Source organism: Coturnix japonica, chromosome 3, assembly GCF_054131305.1.
Source record: "Coturnix japonica strain WE chromosome 3, WE-NBRP24, whole genome shotgun sequence".
Taxonomy (NCBI): domain Eukaryota; kingdom Metazoa; phylum Chordata; class Aves; order Galliformes; family Phasianidae; genus Coturnix; species Coturnix japonica.
In genome coordinates, this window is record NC_140665.1 from 37,964,230 (window position 1) to 37,987,959 (window position 23,730).

A 23,730-nucleotide genomic window follows, 5' to 3' on the forward strand; every position below is an offset into this window, starting at 1 on the left:
TCCCGGCCGCCCCGCACATTACCATGGTCGGGTTGAAGAGCGTAGTGCTGTAGCTTCCCGGGGGTCTGGAGTACCGTGAGGGGTTGGTGTTGCTCTGGATGGGGATGTCTGGCTGCCTTAGTGCATCCCGCAGGATGGGTGTTATTTAAGAGTTGGGGTTAAAGGAACGAGGGGATAAATTCGTTTCCTAAACGATTTCTTTATTTTTTTTTTTTCAGCCAGCCTGACCTACTTAATTTCTGACTAAGTTAGAAGAAGCTTTCCCTCGAGGTTTTTTGGTTTTTTTACCCATTTCAGTAAACAGCTTGATCCAGGAAAGCAGTCAATAAAAAGACAAATGAGTGATCTGATAGCTCCGTGCAGATAAGCAAGGGAAGGGTAAGCAGCGGGTTCATTGACTGCCTCGCTACAAAGCTGAGTGAATTGGGTCAGAATGCAGAGTTATAGAATAGCAGAGGTTGGATGGGAGCTCTGGAGACCGCAGAGCCCAACCTCCTCGCACAAGCACAGTCCCCAGGAACACATCAGCCGGTGCCGTGGCTTTTGAGGAATCTCCTAGGAAGGAGAATTTAGAAGAAGAGAGATTGTAACTCCTATGTCTTGTTTACCTATACTCCACTTTCACTGATAACCACATTTAGTTAATATCTTTCTCTTAAACATAGTGACTTTTAGTTCTCATTCCACATGAGTAATGTTGAATGTGTATCATGCTCAAACACTTTAAAAAGCCTTGAAAACTCTGACATGCCTTTTGGAGGGATGGAGGGTCAAGAGGGAACAAAGCTTCCAATATAATCTGAACATGAAAAATGCATTCTCATAGTTTACATCCCAGGACTGTTTTTGTTGTTTTTCTTTTCAGGACCAGTGAAATTACCACAGTGTTAACTTGTGGCTTCCCACAGGGGCTTGTCAGGCATCTTTAATCTAAAGAAAGAATTACAGCAAAGAACTGTGTATTTACTAGACAGCTAACACAAGTACAACATTTTATAACTGGCTACTTCACCCTTGGCCTGGACTTCCTGCACAGAACTTACTGTGGTTGGTTTTACAGGTAGGTTTTCTGTGTAATATTAAACTATCTCAGACTTCTGGCTGGTTGCCCAGGCAAGCCAGCATAAAGAGAGCCACACAATGTTGTTTTGTTCAATGTACAATTTTACTAGGTTTTATAAATCAACCTTTGATTTGCAGAAGTGCATGTGGGGAGTTTTAGGGCTATCGCTGTTTGACAGAACCCTTGGTTTCTTGTACCGTAATTGAAGAACCATTTCATTCTGCTTTCAGATATAGAAATAACTATCAGTTATTTCACTGTGTTGCTAAATCTTTGGGCTTGCAACCAATTGTGTGAGTAAAGGCGTTGCAGCATCAGGGCTTGAATTAATTAGCATTCCATTATAATTTATGTATTTTTTACCATAAAATGTGCTCTCCTTCTGGGTGCTGTGTCTAGACTGAAGTCATTCAAATGCACCAAGAACAGGCAGTAAGTATGATGACTGCTTTTGTGGAGTTCTGCTGTTAAGGGGACCTTGTGTTTGCTAAATGCATTTGAAGTTTTATTTATATTTCCTCAAAGACTTAGAATTTGGGTCTGCTCCCTTTTGTATACTTTATAATCTAGTCGCTGCATAGAACACGAGCTGTTCAAGAAGCATGAAGTGCCGTGTGCATGTTGCCTTCTTTGTAGCTGTGTGCTATAGCCAGTTGTCTGTGAAATCAGCCTGCTTGCTCTCCTGATCATGGGATTTCTGCTTTTTTGGCTGGCTGGAATAAAAAATACAACACATACCCTAGCATTGCCAGTAACTCTAAAAGAAAATGTGTGAGGTGGGTTATATGTTTTTAGGATGAGGAGAGAAAAAGCTAGCTCTTTGTCTTCTGAAATGGGTAGCTTAGTAATCATTTATTTCTAAATGGTGAAGAGTCTGCTGGCAGAAAGTGTCTTCTTATCCAATAACCTAGACTATTTTTGGTAGATGAGTGTCAGTTACACTCGGCTCCTGCTGAATTGAACGGCATGGTTGGGCAAGTCCATGAAAGAAGTGTTTGCAAAAGATTGGTGCCTGGAAAACATCCCTGTTGGAGTAGGGAAGATTGTGACTCTGAGTTGTGACTGACCTGTGGAGACCTCAGAGGGAGCTGCCAGTCATAGTTATAAACTGCTTGCTAAGCCTGGGGAAGCCTGCCTTTAGTGCTAGATGTTCACTAAAAAACTTGGATGGATTCCTAGATCTTTACGTTGAATGGGGAAAAAATTAATTAACTCCAAGTTTCCAGACCAGTGGCTAAGAAAAGAGGTCATTTTTGTTATTTATGGTATTCCTTAGAGCAGAAGCTGGAAGGAATGAGAGTGTAATCTACCGTCTCTGACCTGTACCCTCAGTTGGGCAGTAGTTTACGTTTTAGCACTGCCTCAAGGAAGGCTCAGCACGCTGTTAGACTTCTGCTCCTTTGTTTATCTGCTGTCTATGATTTTTCTGAACAGAGAGAGAAAGTTTAAGTTAAGTTGAAACCCTTTTCTTGCTCTCTGCCAGCAATCATTTTTTTTGATCCATAGCACTCAGATTTTGTACAGCTTTTTGCTGAGGTCAGAATAGAGAAGTACACTTTATTTTTTAAGGGGTTTAATTTTAGAGAGTTCTTGGCTTTGTCCTTGTTCTTGCTTGCAGGAAATGTTCCTGCTCACAGGTAGTGGGCCTAGCTGCATCCCACTAGGCATCTAATGATACCAGCAGTTGTTTCCTTCTGACTGCCTCAGCTTTGCCTGTGGGGTAAGCATGGTGTCAGCAGGTGTCTGAGAATAAGCACTGAGCTTCTATGGCCTGTCAGTCTTTAATCTCAAACTTCCCAGAGAGTTAAGCCACCAGGTAAATGCAGGGCCTTCTCTGGATGAAAACTGTGGCACTGTCTGTGTCAGTGATTTGACTGTGAATGTTTTCCTGTGTGGTTCACAAAGTAGGAATTCTTTATGTTCCATCATTGGTTGTCACTGTTCCTTCAGCCAGAAGAGTTCCTGTCTTGCCTTACAAATGAAAACACAAAGATTAATCATGGGGAACACATCTGTCCTAGATTTTTCCCTTAATAATTATCTTGTTCTCTACATTAGGTACAGATGTTCTAAGAAACTTGTTGCATCTCTTCGTGGAAACAGAATGCTATTTGATTGTATTGTTCTTAAGGCTGAAAAATGGCATGAATATAGCATTATTATTTATTTCTTCATGAGACATATGTGCTAGCATATGGGCAAGTGTATAATGAAAATGTGTCTTCATAGTTTACTTTCCTGATCACTGACTGCCCAATACAGACACTTTTCTCGTCTAGCAATCTTCCTGTAGAAGCTTATTGTCAGGGAACAGCAGGAGCTGAAGGTAGCAGAGACTTGAGATGTTGTCCTTGTTGTCCAGTATGTGAACTCTGTGGGTAGTTGTGGGATCTGTGCACAATTCCAGACAAGGAAATGGAGCGATTCAAGTCCAAGATCCATCCAGGTAGTCCAGTCAGGAGCAGCAGGAGGCGAGGCCAGAGAGAAGACTGAAAACAAAGCTGGAGTATCTCTGTCAGGTCCATCCAGGAGACAGGGCAGGGGACATAGCTGCAGCACAGGTCTGAGGCTCATACAGAAAGCAGAAGCAGAGACAGGGCTGAGAACAGATATCCCTACTACACAGCTCAAGCGGAGACTGAAAGTCTAGGGAGAAGCTGAAATGGGGCTCCTGTGAGTGCAGGGAAGAGGGTGAATGGAGGCACCGGATGAGGCTGATCAGTGACTTGTTCTTTTTTTAGATTGTCTGACCCTCTGAATCGCGTAGTTCTTGCTTTTTGTTTAAAGCTGACCATACTTTTCTATGATGTTTGATGCTAGGCTGGTCCTAGGAAAAAGAAACCAGTGTGATCGTGCTGTGTATATATGTATGTCATTTCACCTCTAATAACCTTTAAACCTCCTGGGCAACTGCAACCAATTTAGTAGAGAGGAAAGAGTCAAAAATCCAATAAGTTGCTATACATTTTTAGACATGCATGTCTGGATATAACACAAAGACCTTTCAATGCTTGGAGAGAAATACGCAGCATAAGTGGAATCCTTATTAAGCGGGAGAGGAGCCATGCAGAGTTCAACCCATAGCACAAATCTGTAGGAAACCAGGTTTCACTGTTTCCTTTCTCAATGAAACAGCTTGCTTGTTTGCTCTTTTCAGTGATCTCCCACCTCCTACTTCTTCAAAAAGAAAATAATCTCCTTGAAACTGCATGACATGTTGTATGAGATTCGTATGTTTTTAGTAGAAATAGCAAGAAGCATTCACTCTGGAAAAAGAACTGAAAAAACAACTTGGCTTGTTATAGGATGATGAAAATAGATTTCCTACGTTAATCTGTTATTTTGACTTAAATAGTCACCTGCAAATCTCAAATTTCAACTATGCTGTACGTTAGATGTCAGTGGAATGACCTGTAACTAAGGTAGAACTTTACTGCAGTAGAGAACGGATTTGATCATATTGCTGGATTTCTCAGTTGCTGTTTTTTAAGGTGTAACATTTTGTCAAGAAAATGTCATTCTTATGATTGTTGGTTTATATAGGCATGAACATAAGTGAATTTCTTTGCTACCTCAAGTGGCAGTTGGCAGAATGCTATGCTGGGACAAATGCGTCAAGCAGTAATTCTAGTAAGACAGTTTAATCAAAGAAACCATAGGATGAAGTGAATGCGAAAATCCTAGGACAGCAAAGCAAATTGTCTCCCACAGGGGGCCTAATCTCAAACGCAGGGAAAAAAAATCCAGAGTTTAGTGGGATAAACAGTAAGCCATTCTGACATGCTGCTTTTGCTCTTTATTCCCCCATGCAGCCATTGGTAAGACTGAGCATGTATTCCTAACAGACAGTGATTTCTCCTGTTGTTAGCATCCCACACATAGTAGACTTTATGACTCGTGATGCCCTCAACTATTGCTGAAACTAGGACTCCTCACTCCCCTCGGTCTCACCAGAGGGTGGTATGGGGACCCAGGGGATCGTATTTGGGGTTCAGCGTGGCCAGATGAGTGTGACACTCAGCCCTTTTTATCTTTCATTTTCCCATATTTGTTCCTGGAGGCATTCAAGGCTGGGCTGGATGTGTCTCTGGGCAGCGTTGGTCTGGTGGGTGTCAACCCTGCACATATCAGGGGTGTTGAAACTAGATGATCTTTGAGGTCCTTTTCAACCCAGGCTGTTCTGTGATTTCTCCCCAGACAACTTTGTCCCTCCCTTTCCACTGGAGTTTTTGGAGTTCTCCCAGCCTCATGCATCTTTGTTCCTCGGTGTGTATGGCCTGTAATCACAACTTAACAGATAAGGTGAGTAGACAAACTCTCCCTCTGCTCTCACAAAACCTTTCAGCAAGAGTTGCAGTCTATGTATCCACTGTCTGAAATGACTTGAATCTTTCATAAAGAAAGGGGCAAAAGGATTTCAGTGCCTTGCCCCACTGGCTGAGTATACAGGTCATACAATTCTTAATTGTCTATCATTCAGATTTGGTTGAAAAAGTTCATGAAAACAGGTTTGGTGTTACTGTTTATTTACAAGGAATTAGATTGTTTTTCTCCACATTCATGAATTTACACTGAATGTAGCATGTCATTTTATTGCTGCAATCATGAAGTCCTTCTGTAATGCACACTATTCAGCTTTTCTTCTATCCTGAACATTTAGCATCATCAGCAAGCCATGTCACTTCACTATCCACTATCTTTTCTATTTATTTAGCTTTGAAGTTGAGTAAAGTAGGTCCTGCTGTACATCCAGAGGGACAATTTCCAGATGGTGAACTTCATCATCATGAAATTTTCCCCTTACCCCTACATTGTCTTTCTTCTGTTTTATGCAATTACTTATCTGCATGATTATCCCATGGTGGTAGCTCTTAAAAAGCCTTAGGCGAGTGGCCTTTTCGAGAGTGTTTTGGAAACCCAGCTGGATCTTGTCATTTGGATATCTTCATGTCCTGAAACAGTTCAGTAGCTGTGTGAAACATGACTTTGGTCTCTTGCCTGTGACAAAGACCCTATGCTCTTATAGTATGTTTCTAGACATGGGTATGTACGTTGGTCAGTTCTTGCTGGAAAGGAGAAAAGGCAAATTATACACAAGGCCCCTGAGCTTCAGTAATTCAATTTCTCAGAAACTTTATGCACTATTTTTTTTTTTTTAAACTGCTTAATATATATATACTTGGTGATACCTTAAAATGATTCCAGGTGGCTTTTATACCCCATTGTATGGTAACTGCTGAGTCACAGCCTGAACCACTGATTGAGCACCTGGGGAAAGGAGCCGGTCAGCCCTGGGAGCACAGGTGAAGGCAATTCAACTGTGTGACTGGAGGGGGTGGAGCCTGGCTGCATCTCTCTTAGACCTCATTTCGGGGCTGATTGCTGCTTGAGAAGGATTTTTTGGTTGGTGATCTTTTCTTGGTGAAGCTTTCCCCTCCACACATAGTGTCTTCTGATGCGGGTGAGTGATCTTCTTTCCTTCGTTTATTGGACTTTTCTATTTTGCTGGTTCTTCTGTTATTGCACATGCCCTTCCCATTACATTGATCCATCCAGACTCTGTGCCCAATAAGTTGATAGTTCTGTTTGGTTGAAGCCAGCAGTTGGTCTCAGTAATCATTGTGGGTCCCCTACAACTCAGGGCATTCAGTGACTGCAAGATGCTAATCAGCATAAATGAAGTTGTCAGTAGGATCCATAAATTGTTTTCTTGTTCTTTAGTATGCTTACTTTGGGTTAAAGCTTTTGATGGCTCAAGGTCAGAAGAGACCATTATGCATATCTGCTCATATCTGTGTGTAACAGGCATTGTGAAATATTACCCACTAATACAATGTGAAGTGTAATACATTACAGTTAGTTGAAGCTTTGTCTTTTAGAGAACTATCAAAATGGGTTGTTGGAAAATATGCTATTTCAATAAAATATTCTAGTAGTTAATTGCCTTCATCTAAAATTTGAATCTTCTTCCTTGTTTAGATTTTTCAAGCTTTGATTTTCAACCAGTGAATCTTGTTATGTCTTTAATTAAATAAACCTGATGCTGATTTATTAATCTGATAATATGCATGCCTATATTTGTGTCAATATGAAAGAAATGCCTGTATGTTTTTCTCCATTTACATCTCCACTCTCACAACAGTTGGCTGTTTAAGGGAGATCCTGTACCCCTTCTTTCTGAGAAAAGTGAGACATTGGTAGTTACTTTCCTATCTTTCTTTTTCTAGCTAAGGAAAGAACAAAGGAAATAGGTTCTACCTGCTGCATTTCTCTTGGTGCCACCTGTTATTTTGCCCAGCCACAGTGAAGAAAGTCCTAGTGAGTAACCACGAACTCTATCCTGTGTTAAAATCCATAGAAACCCTGGTGTGGCTGTCAGTTGTTTCTTATTTGAAGTGAAAAACAAAATCCTTTTTCTGTATTAGCAGTTAATGGCATTGACATTGTTGAATGGTCAATTCAGTTCAGTATCACTGGGGAAAAAAAGTAACTTGAGCAATCAGGTGGATGGAATTCATTTTTTAAATGATTAAACCATCTTCATGGTTACCATTTGCTTTAGTTACTATTTTTCATCATGTGTTTTCTAGCTTAGCTGCATTTGTCATGTTACTGGTAATGTAGTTATGTTTAATTTTGCCTATAAACCCTTGTAGAGGGCTGTGTATAATTCTGTTTCTGTCATTACAAATTCTGATTCATCAGTTTAGGTTATTGTTCTGAAGAATTGGTTGCTAGGAACAGTGGTCTGCCTCCTTGCCAGGAACCAAGAATTTGTTTTCTTCCCAGAAGAAAAGCTGTTATTTACTTGCTCATAATACGTGCTTTGTCTGCATCACTGCTGTTTGGATCCATTTGTATGTTAGGTGTTTTTCAAGTAAAAATTCTTTCCAACTGATAATCTGTTGAGGCAAGTGAATGGACATCACCTGCTTAGAAATATCATAGGAAGGCAATACGTTTTAAACTTAAAATTAAATAAAGGCTGGCTCCTTGCCTTATGACTTTGTGTCAGAGCTTTCCTGTCAGCCTGCGAGCACTTAGGTTTGTATTCAGTCTTACTCCTGTTAGTTGTAATTTGTCCATGGACCAGCAGTGTTCTAGGGGTGGTGCAAGACACCTTTCTTTTTGGGTTGGACTCAATGATCTCTGGAGGTCCATTTCAGCCCCTACAATTCCGTGATTCTTCCAATTACATTTAAAATGATTTTGTGGTAGGAAATTTTTCCCCTTTACTGTTTCATAGAAGAAAATGTAAATCTGTGTTAAACTGGAATTAAGTTTAGTGGTTGGAAACTACATTTTGGAAAGCTGCATTTAAAGATCACCTGAGCAGTCTAGTGGCAAAATAAGAGCTGGCTGTTCTGTCATGTTAAGCTAATGGGAGATGATGTCAGTATGGTTGATAGGACTGTGTAACAAATTGTCTTACAGAGGATAATTGCATCTAGTGAGAATTATCCTAATGCCTTTAAAATATGTTGATCTGTAAGTGTTTTGCTTATGTTGACTTAAAATCCTTCTTGTTTTCCATTGATTGCAATTAAAAAGTTAGTATTTACCATGTATTTTATCTTATATAATTACTTACAGCTTTAGGAACAGCTCTATGAGGCTCAGTTAACTGGTTGTCTTAGGGAGCAAGCCTTAAGATTATGCATTGCAGGAATCTATGTGAGGTCCAATGGTGATTCAAGCTAAAGTTTGGTGACTAATGCCAGATATGTTTTGAATTTTTTTCTGTTAATCTTAGTGTCCTGACTGGAATGTGGTTTTGATCATTTATGTGCTTCTTTTTTCACGTTTCCTACAATGTTTTTTATTTGGCTGCTGTAGCAATTGGCACCTCCTGTCCTAATTCATGTTGGTTGTGATGTAGCAAATTGTGTAGGATGTTTTCCTTCAGAGGTGTAAACACCATTTCACTGTGTAAGTTGGCAGGAAGAAGGGCAGCTATTCTGTCATACACGCACAGCCCATAAATGAATCCTACTGAATGGATGATGCTCTGAAAGATTTACATAAACTTTCATGTTGCATAGGATAGAAGCATAGTTTTATGTCTTAAGATATATAGTTCTATATATCTGACTATGCTTCTGAACTGTTTCCTTGGTGGGAATGTTAGTTCTTCAGTGCTTTTCTTGCTATTTTTATTTTTTAAAGAGCTTAAGAATGTAATCTGAGAATCCTGGCTCCTCTAGTTAAGCATTATTCAACACAAGCTGGTCCCAAAGCCTTTCCAGAAGATGCCACAAGCTGCTATAAGACTTGAATCAGTCCAAGTTGCGTGCAGAGAATATACCGCTCTTTAAAGTATCTTACTTCTGACATGTAATTCCTCAAAGGATGGAATGATATTTAGGCAACATCCCTACTGAACAACGATGCTAAATGCCCCCTGAGAATACTAGTATCTGTTGTCTCAAGTGATGATGATGAGCAGTAAGCCAAATGCTGGCATACAGCAAGTATTACAGGAAGCTCTAGTGCTGCAGAGTTGCAGGCACACAAATATGTATGTATCCTCCATGGTGCCCTCCTACTGGTGTGTTATCTCTTGAACGCTGTTTGCCCTCTTTATGTTTTGTTGTTTTTATTAGTTGGGTTTTGTTGCTTTCTAAAGCTGCTTAGAAACTTTTCTGTTCCTGACAAGTGAAAACAAAGCAAAGGATGAGCTTCACCTCAGATCCAAACTGTCCGCCTCAGATCCAAACTGCCTACCTCAAAAGCTGGGAACTCTGGGTGATTGCATTCCATCTTACTAGTGTATGAGACATCAGGTTTGCTGCTGACACTGGCTTTCAATGTCTGAGCCCTGTGCCCTCTAAATAGCCAAATACATTGTTCACCATGGAAGGGGCTCCTTAAACAAGATGTATGGTTTTCTTCTCTTCTTATCTGCAGTGGTTTAGAACTTGTAGTTTCAGCAAGACCCAGTGATCTCAACAAGATGAAATGGTTTTCAAGCTCATTCATGAAATGTCATCTGTGATTTGTTTTTTTTTTCCCAAGGTTTTGTTCAGAGCCCCAGCTTGAGACAAAAAACAGAATACTGGATGCTTGTGGTTTCTTTGGTCTTAACACTGCATGTTCTTCCTGCCTTTCCTTCAAATGTTGTTCATTATACAGTCCTTTGTACAGTTCTTTCCTTTGAAGTCTTACAAGTGATTTACGCAGCTTAATGTAATTGGTGTGAGCCTGCTCTGGTGGAACAGGTAGAAAGCTGATACCCTAGTTTAGCAGATAGTAACAGAGAGTAGGATGTTTGCACAGTGTGGAACATGCACTGGGCTATAGTCGCGTGCTTTTAACTCTAGGTCTAATAGCAGCGTCTCTGTGATCTTTTAGGGAACAAATGTCATGTTTAACTTGGCGGCTGCCTTTATCTTGTGTAGTCTTGATTTCAAATAGCAAAATTTAGCGTCTTCTGTGTTCTTGTGTTTTGCTGTAATTGTCATGGTTCTCGGTTTTCTCTGTTATTATGTGGTTCGTAAGTAGGCTGCTTTTGTATTTCATACTTCAAGAAGGCTTTGCATGCCCAAAAGCATATTCAGTTTTTCCAACTGCTGAACCTGTTGGTTTAATAAAAACAAGTAATGTCTGTTTACGAACTCTTTCTTGTCCTAGCTGTAGAATTCTTTACATATTCTGGTTACTTGGATGCTCAACAGAGTTTCAAACTGCTGGAAAGGATTTATAAAATAAGCAGTGATGAAAGTTACGTCATCAGTCAGAAGTGGAGACAACTTTCCTCATTATGTTTCACTTTACTTTTTTTGTATCAGAAAAGGGATGTAAACCAGCTACCTGAGCTTGGGGAGGTTTCTTTGACATTCCGGTCTGGATTTCAAATTAGTGAGACTGAAAAAAAGGGTAGGGATTTCTTGTTTATGCAGGTTATTTTATCTTTTCCCACTAAATATGTTGGCTTGCACAGAAATCTAGAATTTAAATACTAGACTATGTATGTCTGGGCATGTTATATGCTTTTCTGAAATATAAATTTGTGTGTAAATATATATGATAGAAGTAAACTCTGAGACGTGATAACAAGTATTCCCAGCGTACTCTTATTTTCACTTATGCACAGAGATCAGCCAACTGTTAGCATCACAATCATTTTGCAGCTAACAGCTGAACATGGACTATTTTTTCCCTTACTTCAATGTGTCATCATCATTAATTCATATTAGAGAACAATGTTCCATTTGAATTTATCTGGTTCCATCTGACTCTCAGTTCTTAGAATGCAGTTTGAATGAGGATTGCAATGTATGAAAATGTTCATCAGTGCTATGGTGGCAAACACCAGGGCTAATGCATGATCACCAGGATCTAAACAGATGTCTGCAGTTTAGTAATATTCTTCAAAAGTTTAAGTACATTTCTAAATTAGTTTAACTCTCATTGGCAGTGTGAGGTTCAAGTTGTTTTGTGATGGAAATGGTAGCAGACTGAAGGATTTCTCTTCTCCTTAAGAAGCCTGACCTGAATATTACGTCGGAGTTGGCTTGAGGAATCAGTAAGGGCAACTTGATTCAATGAGGGTTACCTTGTCATTGGAGAAAACCTTCGTAACTTGCTGTATATCTACACAGGAATATTACAGTTCAGAATGCTGAAGGGTTTTACTGCAGTGGAAAGAACTGAAATCGCTGTCAGACACAAAGTAGAAACAGCTCCAGTGCTCTTTGCTCCTGCCATCATGTTCTTAACTCTCATCTTGTAGATCTTGCATCCTGTTGGATCTGTGCTACAATCTAGGATTAGCAGTAGAAGTGCCAGTTCTCCAAACAACATACAAACTGCATGCAAGGTTCATAAGCCAGTTAGTAGTCCACTCTTTCATCTCCCCTTGCTAAGGGGGCATAAAATTCAGTTCCCTTTCTTTTGTAATCAGAATTTCCTTTAGTCCTTCCTTGTTTATCCAGGTCAGCATTTGGAAATTCCATTTTCTAGCAAAGAGTTTAGTTTTACAGCTGAGACATTCAGTGTGTAGAGCCTGTGGTCTGCAGGTCAGGTCTCAGCCAGCAACACAGATTCTGCACTGAATGGATGATTTCTCTGACTTTACAGAGTTTTTTAGCATTGCAACAGGCTCTCCAGCCTTTCAAGTTTCATAGCTGCATGTCTACTCTCATACAGATGCGTGCATTAGACAATACATTTTGACCACATTTTTTTCTTCCTAATTGTGGCATTAATACTTGAATAACCTCATCATGACGTGCATTCTCTTTCCTTCCTTACTTTTCCTCTAAATGGGACAACAAATAAGATGAATTCATTTTGAAAATGAGTCAGCAAAGTGCATGTTGTTTTATCTTTGTCATACACAGAAAATTAATGTTACAGTAATTCATGATGGCATATAAATTGGACTGAATCCAGCACAGATCACAGAGTGTTAAACAGTATTCATTACTCAATTCAGACCTCTGGACATAAAGAGTAATTAAAATGAAATCTCTAAATATTAGTGAAGCTTTTGCTGTTTTGTCATAATAATCTCAAAGCATTTCGCTTGCTTTAACAATTAAATGGGTTAAAATACGACGTAAGCTGAATGCCATTTGTTGTAAACAGTCTTTCACCCTTTTACTGTTAAAACTGAGTGCATTGCTGTGTTTTCCTTACTGAAAAGTGCAGTTTTAGTTTTTGCAGCTGAAATTTCAGGTGTGTCTTATGGTTTCTTTTCTGTGTTTTATCACGAAGATTCTTGGTAACTTGCTGAACCTTGACACAGCAACAAAACCCACAGGAGAAAGTTTTTCCCAGTGGCTTTCAGTTTCCACAAAACAGCTTTTTCTGAGTGATATACCACTTTAAAACAACTGTTTGGGTTGTTTTTTTTTAGTTCTCTGATCTTAGTCTCTAGCAAGTGTGATGTGCTGATTATCTTGAAGGAGCCACTGAACTCAGACTTATTCTTCTGATGTGTCTCGTGTTGGATTACTTCTCCACTATATCTCCCAGCCACCATCGGGAAAATGCAAGAGAGAAGTAGCAGCGGAGAGAACATCCCTTGATTAAAAATGTATAAAGACGTGAGTTATAATTTATTCCACAATTACAGTTTTAAGTGCACTGGAGGGATGGATGTGGAATCCCAGAGCAGTGTTGTGTGAGAAGCTGGTTTCTTTGACTCTTCTCTGTCTTTGCAGTGGTGCACTCTGTAATAAAAATAACCGAGCAAACTATTTTTGATGTCACTTTTCCTCTTCAGCCTTGTTTGTGCTCTTTAACTTTCACTTTAGGGTATAAAAACACTTAAATTCTTGTGCTCATTTAATTTTTTTGTTCTTCCACAAAGAAGAACATTAAAAAAGGGTCACATTTAAAAATTGCTTCTTTCTCTCATGCCTGTGCAGTTTGCAGCCCCGCTGAAGCCAAGAATAAAGGTCAGAGTGTGACCTCTGGAGTGAAACACAGCAAGAAATTTGGCTCGCTTTTTTTCTGATATTCCCTGCCTTTTATTTGCACAGAATAGGAGGAACCTTCTGTTTATTTTGTCATGGGAGGTGGAGAGGCAGCTTCAGGCTGTAGGACCTGCAAGACTGTATCCCAGTTTCCCTCTCTCCTTGTCATTGCCAGTCTGACCCAATGAGCGCTTAGGGTAGGGGGCATATGAACTATTATGGTGCCTCATTCTGTGTATTGGATCTGCACCTGTATATGAATATCTTGAAGCAGTCCTTGATACTGGAGAATTCAAATTAAGAGGCAGGTAAGGAAAAAGACAAAAAGCTTGAAACTGTCACTTAAACTGGGAGGGAAATGCAAGACTACAGCAGTGCAAGTCAGTGAGGCTTTGCATCAAGGATAATCAGCCCATTCCAATCTGCTACTTCAGGCTTCTTCATGCATCGTGGAACATAATCTGAAAAGGAGAACTGGTGGCAAGGTGCACTTAAAATAATGGCAGAGAGACAATAAATTCTTTATGCCTATTTGGATTTCCCTATTATTTAAAAATACACAGATTTTTAGAACACCAGTTTTGACTTTCATGCAGAATTGTGTGCCAAAAAGATTTGTTGAATTTATTTAAGGAAAAAAAAATGCAATGGGAATAGTAACAGTCTTCCCCCCCCCCCCTTTTTTTTTATAGACTTGTGATTTTGAGATGGCTCTACTTACATAAATGCTATTTCAGCATGTAATCCATGGTAAAAATGATTATTATATTTAGAATATCTTATGGTCCTAGGAAGTACTAGAGAACGTACAACTTTAGAGCTTTGGCCCTTTGCATTAAAATCAGTTGTAAATGTAAATGCCTACTGGAGGTTGTAGCCATCAGGCATCACTTTTGGCAATGTCCTCAGTCAAAGGAAGAACTGTGAGGCTGGAATAGCTTCTTTAAAAATAAAACAAACAACAACAACAAAAACAAACCTCAAACATGAGCTGTAAGGGGTAAGTGGAGACCAGCCTGCCGTATTGTGTTTGATATTTTAGTGGAACCATGGCTTGTTTGGATCAATAGGAACATTGATCTGTGTTCTGCTGCTGGCTCTCTTGTACAAGAAGGGTACAAGTCTGCTTGCTTACACATTTTTGAGTCTAAGAAATGACTGTACCTCTTAAGATTAGCATGGTTTTTGTTTGTAGCTTGAAGCAAACACAAGGTCATTATGTAGGAATTTGCAGGCAATAAAAAATTGATGGAATGGTAAAGATGAAGAAGGTATGTTACTTAAGAGCAGCCTCATGAACCAAGTGCGTTTACACATGCCAAATTAAAGCAACTTTCAGAAGTGAAAATGGTAGATCTGGCTTATGTGTTTGAGGCTCTATCTTAAGAAAGCTTCAGAAAGGACAAGGAAGGGCCAGAGGCTGAGGGTAACAGGTTGAACGCATGCTCTGGCTCTTCACTGCCATTATGCAGCATTAGTGAGCATGTTACTGGGTTTCTTTGTCGTATGTTAGGATTAATACAGCTAGGATGAGAGAGAAAAGCAATCCAAAACATCATTAATTCTCTCAGAATGAAAAGTGGACTTTAAATTCACTCTTTTAGGTGACCTGAGGTAACTTAATCACCCTTAGTACGCAGAAGAAGATTTGTAGTAGGGCAGTTTTAATGAGCCCCTGTAGGGAAATTGGAAAAACTTAGGCTGTAAATAGATTTCCAGATATTTAAAAGGGCCGCTAACTCACTCTTGGGACAGAGCTGTCACGATAGATTTCTCATCACTTAAGGGACCTTATATCTGGTTGTGCACTTCTCCGTACAATTAGTTTTGACTACTGCTTACTAACACAATGTGAGAATTGTTGGATGAGGGTATCTAGCAAGTGTGCGTTTTCTGTTTTAAGCTTACTTGCAGTTGAGATAAATTCCTGCTGTATTGAAGTGCTGGGGTTCAATGTTACTGAGAGTACCCACTGCCTTTAAAACTGCAGGTCACTGGGGCCTGTGTTGGCAGGAACAGAAAAGCTGTTTTCGCTGCAGTTTTTCTTTCAGGTAGCACTAATTCTCAGCATGCAGTCTCTGATCACCCATTCCTCATTAGATCTCCTGTGAGATACGGCAGATCATTGTATTCTTGTTACTGTTTTTGATTCCTTGCACTCTTGCACTGTTTACACTGGTGAATACTCCCCACAATTCATCTGAATGCTGCCATGATACCTTTGGTATCACTGAATTGGAAATCAAATCCTAACATTTAATTCAAGGGAAGTTATTCTACTCCTTCCTTAACTGTACATCTTAATGTCCAGCTTGTTGTACTGAATGTAGACTGTTGCTTCAATGGCTCTCAGCAGTTCTGTTGTGAAGAGAATACTGGATTGGTGGCACCTCTTAGTGAAAGTTTATTTGCAGCTTAATAACAAAGGGTCAACTTGAAGCACTTTAATATTAAAAACGTCTCTTTTGCTTCTTAATGTCATACAGGAATATAAGCAGGGATTTATTTTCCTTCAACTTAATTTTGATTCAGCAATACTCTTCTAGAACTTCTCCTGCTAAGTTGCCTTCCAGGCTTCTGCAGGTGAGCGCTGTGCTTTGGCAGAACAGCTCCCTGGGTCTTTTGAGTTCAATTACTTCACACAGCACATTCCTAATCATCTTGAAATGTCAATAAATGCCAGCTCAGAAATTAACTGTTTGCATTTGCCTACTAATATTAGCATCAGTTTGAAGACGCCACCAGTGAGATTCACTTTATTCTATTCTTGCATGTGACAAATACGTATTGGTAATCCAAGATACTTCAAAGAACTGGTCAGGTTATTGTAACAGCTTGGTTCTACTGCGTAGTGTCTGTGGGAGACTATTGTACTCTGTCAAAAAGAAACTAAGTCCCTGCTCCCCAATTTTTAATATTATTATTTTTAATACACAAGTACTTCCCTCAAAATTTTAAGCCAAAATATACAAATATATCTAAAAGGTCTGAAGTCTTTTGGTTGAAGATACAGGATATGTGAAGCTTTCTCCATCTTTGACCAGAAGGGTTGAATTGCTTGGTCTGTGTGAGGGGATACAGGGGAGAGTTCAACAGACTGTGAAGTTGGTTTAATAGTATAGTATAGAAGCTGGTTGGAAGGATGTCTTCTCAGGCACAAAGGAATAAGAGAAAACTATTGAAGTGAGTAGATAAAAGGGTTGTGCTTTTCTCTCCCTAAAGGGAGATGCTCTTATTATAAAGGTGAAACAGGTTTTATGTGGCAGGGAATGCATTAAGCCAGGTACACGCTGAACCAGAATTTCTTAAACTGTGGGACTCATGGAACAGCAGTCTTGAAAAGTAAGGAAAAAAAAACCTAACTTTTAGAATTAATTTCTTCCACTACTACTAAGTATGTCTGTAAAGCATGCATTTATTCTATTGCCAATGCTGCTTATGTTTCAGAGCAGGTCCATCAGTGTTTATCCAGGTAGCCAATACCTACAGGTATTCTTCCATCTCTCGGTCTGGTGGGAGAAAGCTGCCACTCCTGCTGAAGGAGTGCTTGTCCTATTCCATAGGGCATAATGGTATCAGATTAACAGTATTAGAAAGGAGGAAAGGGTAGTCACACAAAGAGGGATGAAGCCATGATGAGTCATGCCTATAGAACTAGTGAGATGCATTTTCTTTATGGTAATTATGTATAGGAATTCTGGTCCCTTTTGCCCTTTCAGAGTGGATCTTAGTACAGAGTGTGATACACTGGGAGGAGAGGGGCAATGTTTCTTCAGTGTCATATACTGGTCCCAGTGAGGTGGGCATGTCAAAATGGTTTGACCCCCAAAATCATTCATTCTTTCGAGTCTGTTGATACTGATGAGATTTCCAGGCAGAACGTACTCCCCTTCTCTGTTACATCTCTTTTTTTATGCATTCCCTGATTCCCTCCTCTTTGTTATCCACACCCAAAGCTCATTTTCTTGTTTTGTTTTTTTTTACTGGCTGTAGCTGCTGGGGTTCACTTCCTTTCTGTGCATTTTCTTCAAAAGCCTTGAAATGTCACATAGCTGTATGTCCTGTTGAGATGCTCTGTCTTATTAATGTAACAATGGGTGTTTTTTAATGAGAAAACATGAAAGTACCATGAGCCTTCCTCTACATCTCCCCAGACTAATCATGAGAAATTGATGAACTGCGTGAAGTCTGCAAAGACTTGAGAATTCATTTTAAGTCTGGTTGGGCAAATATGCACAAATAGGAGTTTGTTCTTTAGGAAATGGTTTGAAATTGTCTTTCCCACATAGCATGTGTTGGTTAGGAGTTCAGGGGGCTCTGAGTCTCAGCACAGCCTGGCTCAGTATCCCCAGAATTTCATGATTAATTAACTTCTCTGAAATATAAAGGCAATTTGTATCATGGACTTATATTAATTGTTCTCACTGTCTCTTCTCTCTGGAGTTAACAATATCTGTAACTCTCTAGTAGAAGCTTCAGATAGTGAGTGCCTGCCCCCCACTAGATGAGGCATAGCCCCAGTGATGGGGACCCGGTTCATTGTCCGAGGGCTGAGTTTTTAACTGATGGTGTGGGATTCATTTTCTTGTTTGTAAGCTAAAGCAGCAGTCATCCTGGTAATGCTTTTGAAATTCAGGTAGAAGTGTGCTGTGAGTTTGGGAGCCTCGCTTTTAACTCTGCTGTGTCAAATTCTTGGTCTAAGCTGATGTTTGCTCTGGTTCCACTTTTTGTTCCACGGTGTTTGTGGTACAAGAGTGGAGAAGGCAGTTGAGGAAAAAAAGTGGAGTCCAGCAGGGTAGGCAGATGTCTAATTGAGAGGACTCTCAATTGGAGAGTTTCTCTCTGCAGTGGTTTTTGAACAGATCTGGAAACATCTGTCCATCTGTCTGTTTGCAGTTATGCAGTGCGATACGGACCCATTGTTGCTGCCAAAATAGTGCTTTTCTGCACGCCTTTGTAGAGACCTTCATCTCTTCCTAGTTTCTACTCACCCTAGATTGCATGACCCTGAATAAAGGGATGTGATTGGTTTCAGTATCACAGTGTTTCTAGAACCAGGGCGCAAAATGTCAAGGACCAAGTGAAGGCCAAATGGGGAAACCTGGATTAGAATGTAAGAAGACTTCCCCAAAATGTGCCTAAAATCCAGAGATTTTTGGCTCAGGGATTGCCTAAGACTGTGGCAGTATCTTTTCACTCAAGAATCTTAATGGATTTTTTTCATCATGAATGTTTCCTTTCTTCAACTTAAACACCTTATTATATTTATCCCTGTGCTGAGTAGACGTTTTGTAGCTTGACCACATACTAGGTCATCCAGAATCTGTTTGCTTTGAACTCATCACCTGTTAATTTTGTTTAATATCTGCAGATAAGTAGAAATTCTACTCTAAGACTAGAGGATCCCTGGCTAAGTAAGGAATGTACACTGAAATGTGTCTTGCACGGACAAACAAGAATCGTGGAACAGAGACTTTCCAGGTCTGTGCTTAGTGAAGGTGAAAGGAGCAGGCACTAAAACCGCTACACCACTGCAAGGAGGGCTTCCGAAAAGTGACTCCCTTCGCACTGTGAAAAATAAAATAAAAAATAATTAAAAAATAAATAAATAAATTGAATCCTGAGAGCTAAGGTAAAGCCCAGGGGGAAATGTGTAGGAAAGGGATGAAGGACAAGGTTTAGATGATACTTTGTCTGGATATGTGCATTACGTAAGGAAATCTAAAATCTGTTTATAGTTAAGTCAAAAATACAAACTGATATACAACAGAAGTACAGCAGGGGTTTCCCTTTAGTAAATATTTCAAAATGTTGACTTGTGCTTGAAAATAGGAATGATAGGAAGTAACAATGAAGCTCAAGCAAGACTGGATACAGAAGTTATTGATGGCAACAGATCTTTAAATTACATACAGCAGCAGGGAACGCCCTGTGTTTAAAAGATAACACATGCATATCCACATACTGACACATGTTCTTTTTTAAAATCTGGCCTCCTGTGTTGGTGTTTTTACTGGCAGCGGGGAAATAAATTTTACTTAATCTCTGATTTTCATTCCAGATAACATCTTCCTTTTTCCAGCTGCCAGTAGTTACTAGGATGTCATGTAAGAGCGATAACTAACTGGTATGAACTGGTACCTTAGCCTTGCAAATCTTGTCTTGATTCCTGTTCTGTTCTGTGCTATTTCCTTAGTTGGTTCTGTACTTTTTGATTTCAAGGGGATTACCCATAGGAAAGAGGCTTAAGGAGCTGAGGTCTTTGTGAGGAAAACCATGGATGCTTAGTACTCAAGTGAACCTTCTGTGCTTTAAAATCGTACCATTAATTCTTTCTCAGTCATACATTAGATATGTATGTCTAAACCTTATCTTGATTGTAAAATCAAAGCCAAGCCACTCAGGAGCTTCTAGGACTGAGGTTTCATTATTTATCCATACTCCCACTACAAGCTTATAGTTTTGGAAACAAAAAAAAGCTTGTTTTGATAGATTAACTCCATTTGGATGGATTAAGTTTGGTGAGTTCTAGTGATGTGGTAGCATGCAAAGCAAATGTAGAACCATCACTTAAAGGGTTTTACTCATCACTTTTCTTGGATACTATTTCTGACAGTGAAAGTCTTAATAGGACAGTTACAGCTAAACTGAAGAAACAAAAAAAGTCTTCTCTAGGACTGTGAAAACTGGACTGGAAGAAAATATGGGAATTTATTCAATCCATTCCCCATATGTTCTGACCAGGCAATTGTCTAATCTCTTCTTAAAAACCTCCTCTGATGGGACTCCACAACGTCTCTAGGCAATCATTGAGTGCTAAACCAACCCTCACACTAGAAAGCTTTCCTGAATGTAAAATTTGCATCTCCATTGTGTAATCAAAGCCATTAATTCTGCCCTATTGCAACAGGCATTGGGAAGAGTCAGTTCCCTGATTTGCAGTATCATTTTTGTGTACATGAAACTTACCATTCTCTCCACTGTCTTCTATTTTCCAGATTAAATCTTTCCAAACTCTTTGATCATTTACTCCTGCACACTTTGTCTAGATCTCTTCCTTGAAGTGGGCTACTGAAATTGGATGTAGTTAATTCAGGCCATGCTTTATCAGCAATTCATGGAGTACGAGTTTCTCATTTTATGAATATGTTTGAGTCTATATATGCATTCCCATTTATACAGCTTGGCTTCTTTAGTTTAAGGATGACATCAAATGTGTGACAGTGTAGTGCTGTCATGGGAATGGGGAACTTGTGGCTGATTGGGCAAATACAATTTTCAAGTGGATTAGGTATAATTTCCCTGTATAGGGCTGTAGAGGGAAGCACTACGAATGGAAGCAGACAAATGGCTCGGAATTTGTTTTTTCAAGACCGAAGTGTGAAGACTCACTTTCAGTTTGGGTTGAAGGCTGCGGTAGTCCTTAGGTTACTGTTCTTGAAGAAAGTGGGATGGATCCTAACAGTTGGAAGCTGCCAAAGAGGCAGACAAGCTGCCGTAGTAAGATTGGGCAGTGGAGAGTAAAATCTAGACAAACACTCTTCATCTTTTACTATTCTCATTTAATTAAAAAAAAAAAAAAAAAAGAAAAAGACAGCACTGTCAGGTCAGAAATCACCTGAACTGAATTTATCCAAAGTGACAAATTCTACTGAGTTAAGCCCACTGGGTATCACTGGAATGGAGAAAAATGATCATCAAGCAAGGAATCTCTGGGCTTCTACTTGCTGTGAATGTAAAGTAGTGCATAGTAAGCAAAGATACACAGTTCTGAGCTGGTCTGTTAACAACCAGCGCTGAACTGTTGCCCAGTTCCTGCAAAGCCTGCAAGGACTACTTGTCTTCCCAAGTATAGACGTGTATTGGCAGCTGTACACAAGCTCTTCTCTATTACTGCAACCTTTGAATGAATAAACAGTGATAAGAAGTGCTTGAATATTGTGCCTGAACTATGTTTTGACAGCTGTCACTTGTGCTGTTTCCTGAGCTCTATCTTTTAATTACATCAGGTTAGGGCAATGTTTCATCTGTCACCTTTGGCTGATAGCAGAAAGGGACAAATTCAGCCAAGAGTTAAACAGATTTTGCTTCCCTCACTGCCATAACACAGTGTTTGCTATCTTCCACTTGAATCACTACCAGCAGTCAGTTATCATGGTTAGAAAAAGGGCTGTTTAAGGGTTGAGCAGTGGTCTGTATGATGTTCTAGTCCAGCAGCTAAGGCATTTTTAAGGCATCTTTAGCTGAATTTAGCATATGGTATAATTCTAAATCCCAAGAGCCAACTGCTTTCTTGTCAGCTAGGGAGGCTTGAGAATTGGCTGCAGAAAGAGGAAAAAAAAAGTCTCAGCACTTGAGTAATTACCACCTAAGCTATGTTCATATCTTTCTGTAGTTGTTTGAGTGTTACTGCAAATAGGAATTGTTCCCCGAGAATAAAACAGACTGCCTTCAAGATTAATGTTCCCCCTGTGTGCAGACTGTTTAAGGGGGGATGGAAGTAGCTGGCTTTTAATGACATGTTTGTGGAAGTAGGATTGGTCTGCTGAGGAACTGACCCAATATCACACATATTCAGTGGTGGGTTCTGCACTGTAGCTGTAATCTTGCCTGTGAGTAGTGGAGAACAAAGAGAGAAATTGGTTTAAAGGAAAATGTTCCTCTAACTGCTTGGAATGCAACATTTTTAAAGCAACCCTGGAAAATGAATTTCCTTTGGAAAGTTCATAACTGCAAAGATCTCTGAATAAATTCTTTGCTGACTGTTGCACAACTGTTAAGAAGGAGTAAAATACAGTACGCTACAATGAATTTTATAGCTTGCACGTAGAAGCTGAGAATATAGTGTCCTGAGGTTTTCTAAATACAAAGCATCTAAATTTAAGTAAGACTGGCTGCATTGTTCTCTGCTTTCTAAGAGAAAGTAATGTGCACACTTAGGTTCTTTGGATGCATCATTAAGTAAAAGTACTGACATTAATGATAGCGATAACTCACTGGAGCTGAAAATTTGTTATCCTTTTGAACCAGATTTTATTTTACCTTGTTCTCCTCCCACATCCAGGAAAGGCAGAGGAAGAACAACACCTCTTTGTTTTACTTTGTTGTGTTTTTCGAAATCAACAGAGAAGCAGTTCCACATCCATGCATTTCCTCCCAGCTCCAGCCACCTCCCCAAAGGCTAATGGCTGCAGTGGAGGTACAGCTGTAGAGCTGGCAGCCTGATGCCTTTCATCATGACTAGCTAGTGGTGAATGCACACAGGATAGACCCTATTCACCATTCCTGCCATGACAGGCCTCTTGTTCTCATTCTGCACTGCAATCTCTCATGTGCTGAGGGAGGAAATGGTAGATAACTGAGTATTCTCTATTCAGAGAAGAACATCCTTTAAAGAGATACTTTTCACTTCCTGGAGGAATTGTCTGTGGCTCAGGTAGGTGAGTTGTGATGAATCACAGAGGAGAGAGTGAACAGTCAGCTCGGGGTCATCTTTTTTTCTACCTTCCATGCCTCTCTTCTTCAGTTTCCAGTTCTCACTGATGTTAGACCTTTCACAGTGTTTTTTGAGAGCAAGAGAAGGCAAAGAAAGGACATCTCTTTCATTTTTTTTTTTATTTTTTTCTAGTCGTCAGCCACATGCTGGTTAGACTTCCTCACACGTGAAACTGTGAGGTGTGACTTCTCTACTTCTGTTCTAGTCCCTGCTCATCTTGGTCAAATGCCTGCTACCTTTCCATCTTCATCAGAAAGGAAAAGCTATCTGAAGTGCTCTGCAAATTGAAACATAGACCCAAAGCTCCTTCCTGGAGAGTGATAAGGTTTGTGAGAGCATGAGAGGTACAGAGGGCCTTCCATGAACTGCATGTGCGTGCTGTAGATCACGAATCACAGAATCATAGGGTTTGGATGGAACATAAGGAGGTCATCTAGTCCAACCCCCAGATCTGAGACTTTCCTGCAGCAAGAATTGAAAGCCTAGGATCCAGTTCGTTGGCTTCTCAGGATACTTCATCTTCCCCAAGGTCTCACAGCCTGCTAGAAGTTCCACTTGATCCAAGGGTGCTGCCCCAACCTGGCTAGGCAGGGCAGTGTTTCCATCATGGCAGCAACATTGCTTCACTGTTGTTTGCCATCCCACAATGTGGCAGCACTGCCGGTGGAAATCCCTGTTGCCAGAACTGCTTTGCTGCTGCCCTGTGCTCCTTGGGCAGCTACAGCTGCACCAAATTCATGCTAACACTG

General features: G+C 40.0%; 1 long non-coding RNA gene across 1 annotated transcript; it reads left to right on the forward strand.

Moving 5' to 3' along the window:
• Positions 1 to 10: 10 nt before the first annotated feature.
• On the forward strand, positions 11 to 6,524 carry LOC107311405 (uncharacterized). Its single transcript, XR_001554045.3, has 4 exons — positions 11 to 82; positions 866 to 1,060; positions 5,261 to 5,365; positions 6,269 to 6,524. It is a non-coding gene; the product is annotated as an uncharacterized LOC107311405 (long non-coding RNA).
• Positions 6,525 to 23,730: the final 17,206 nt, after the last annotated feature.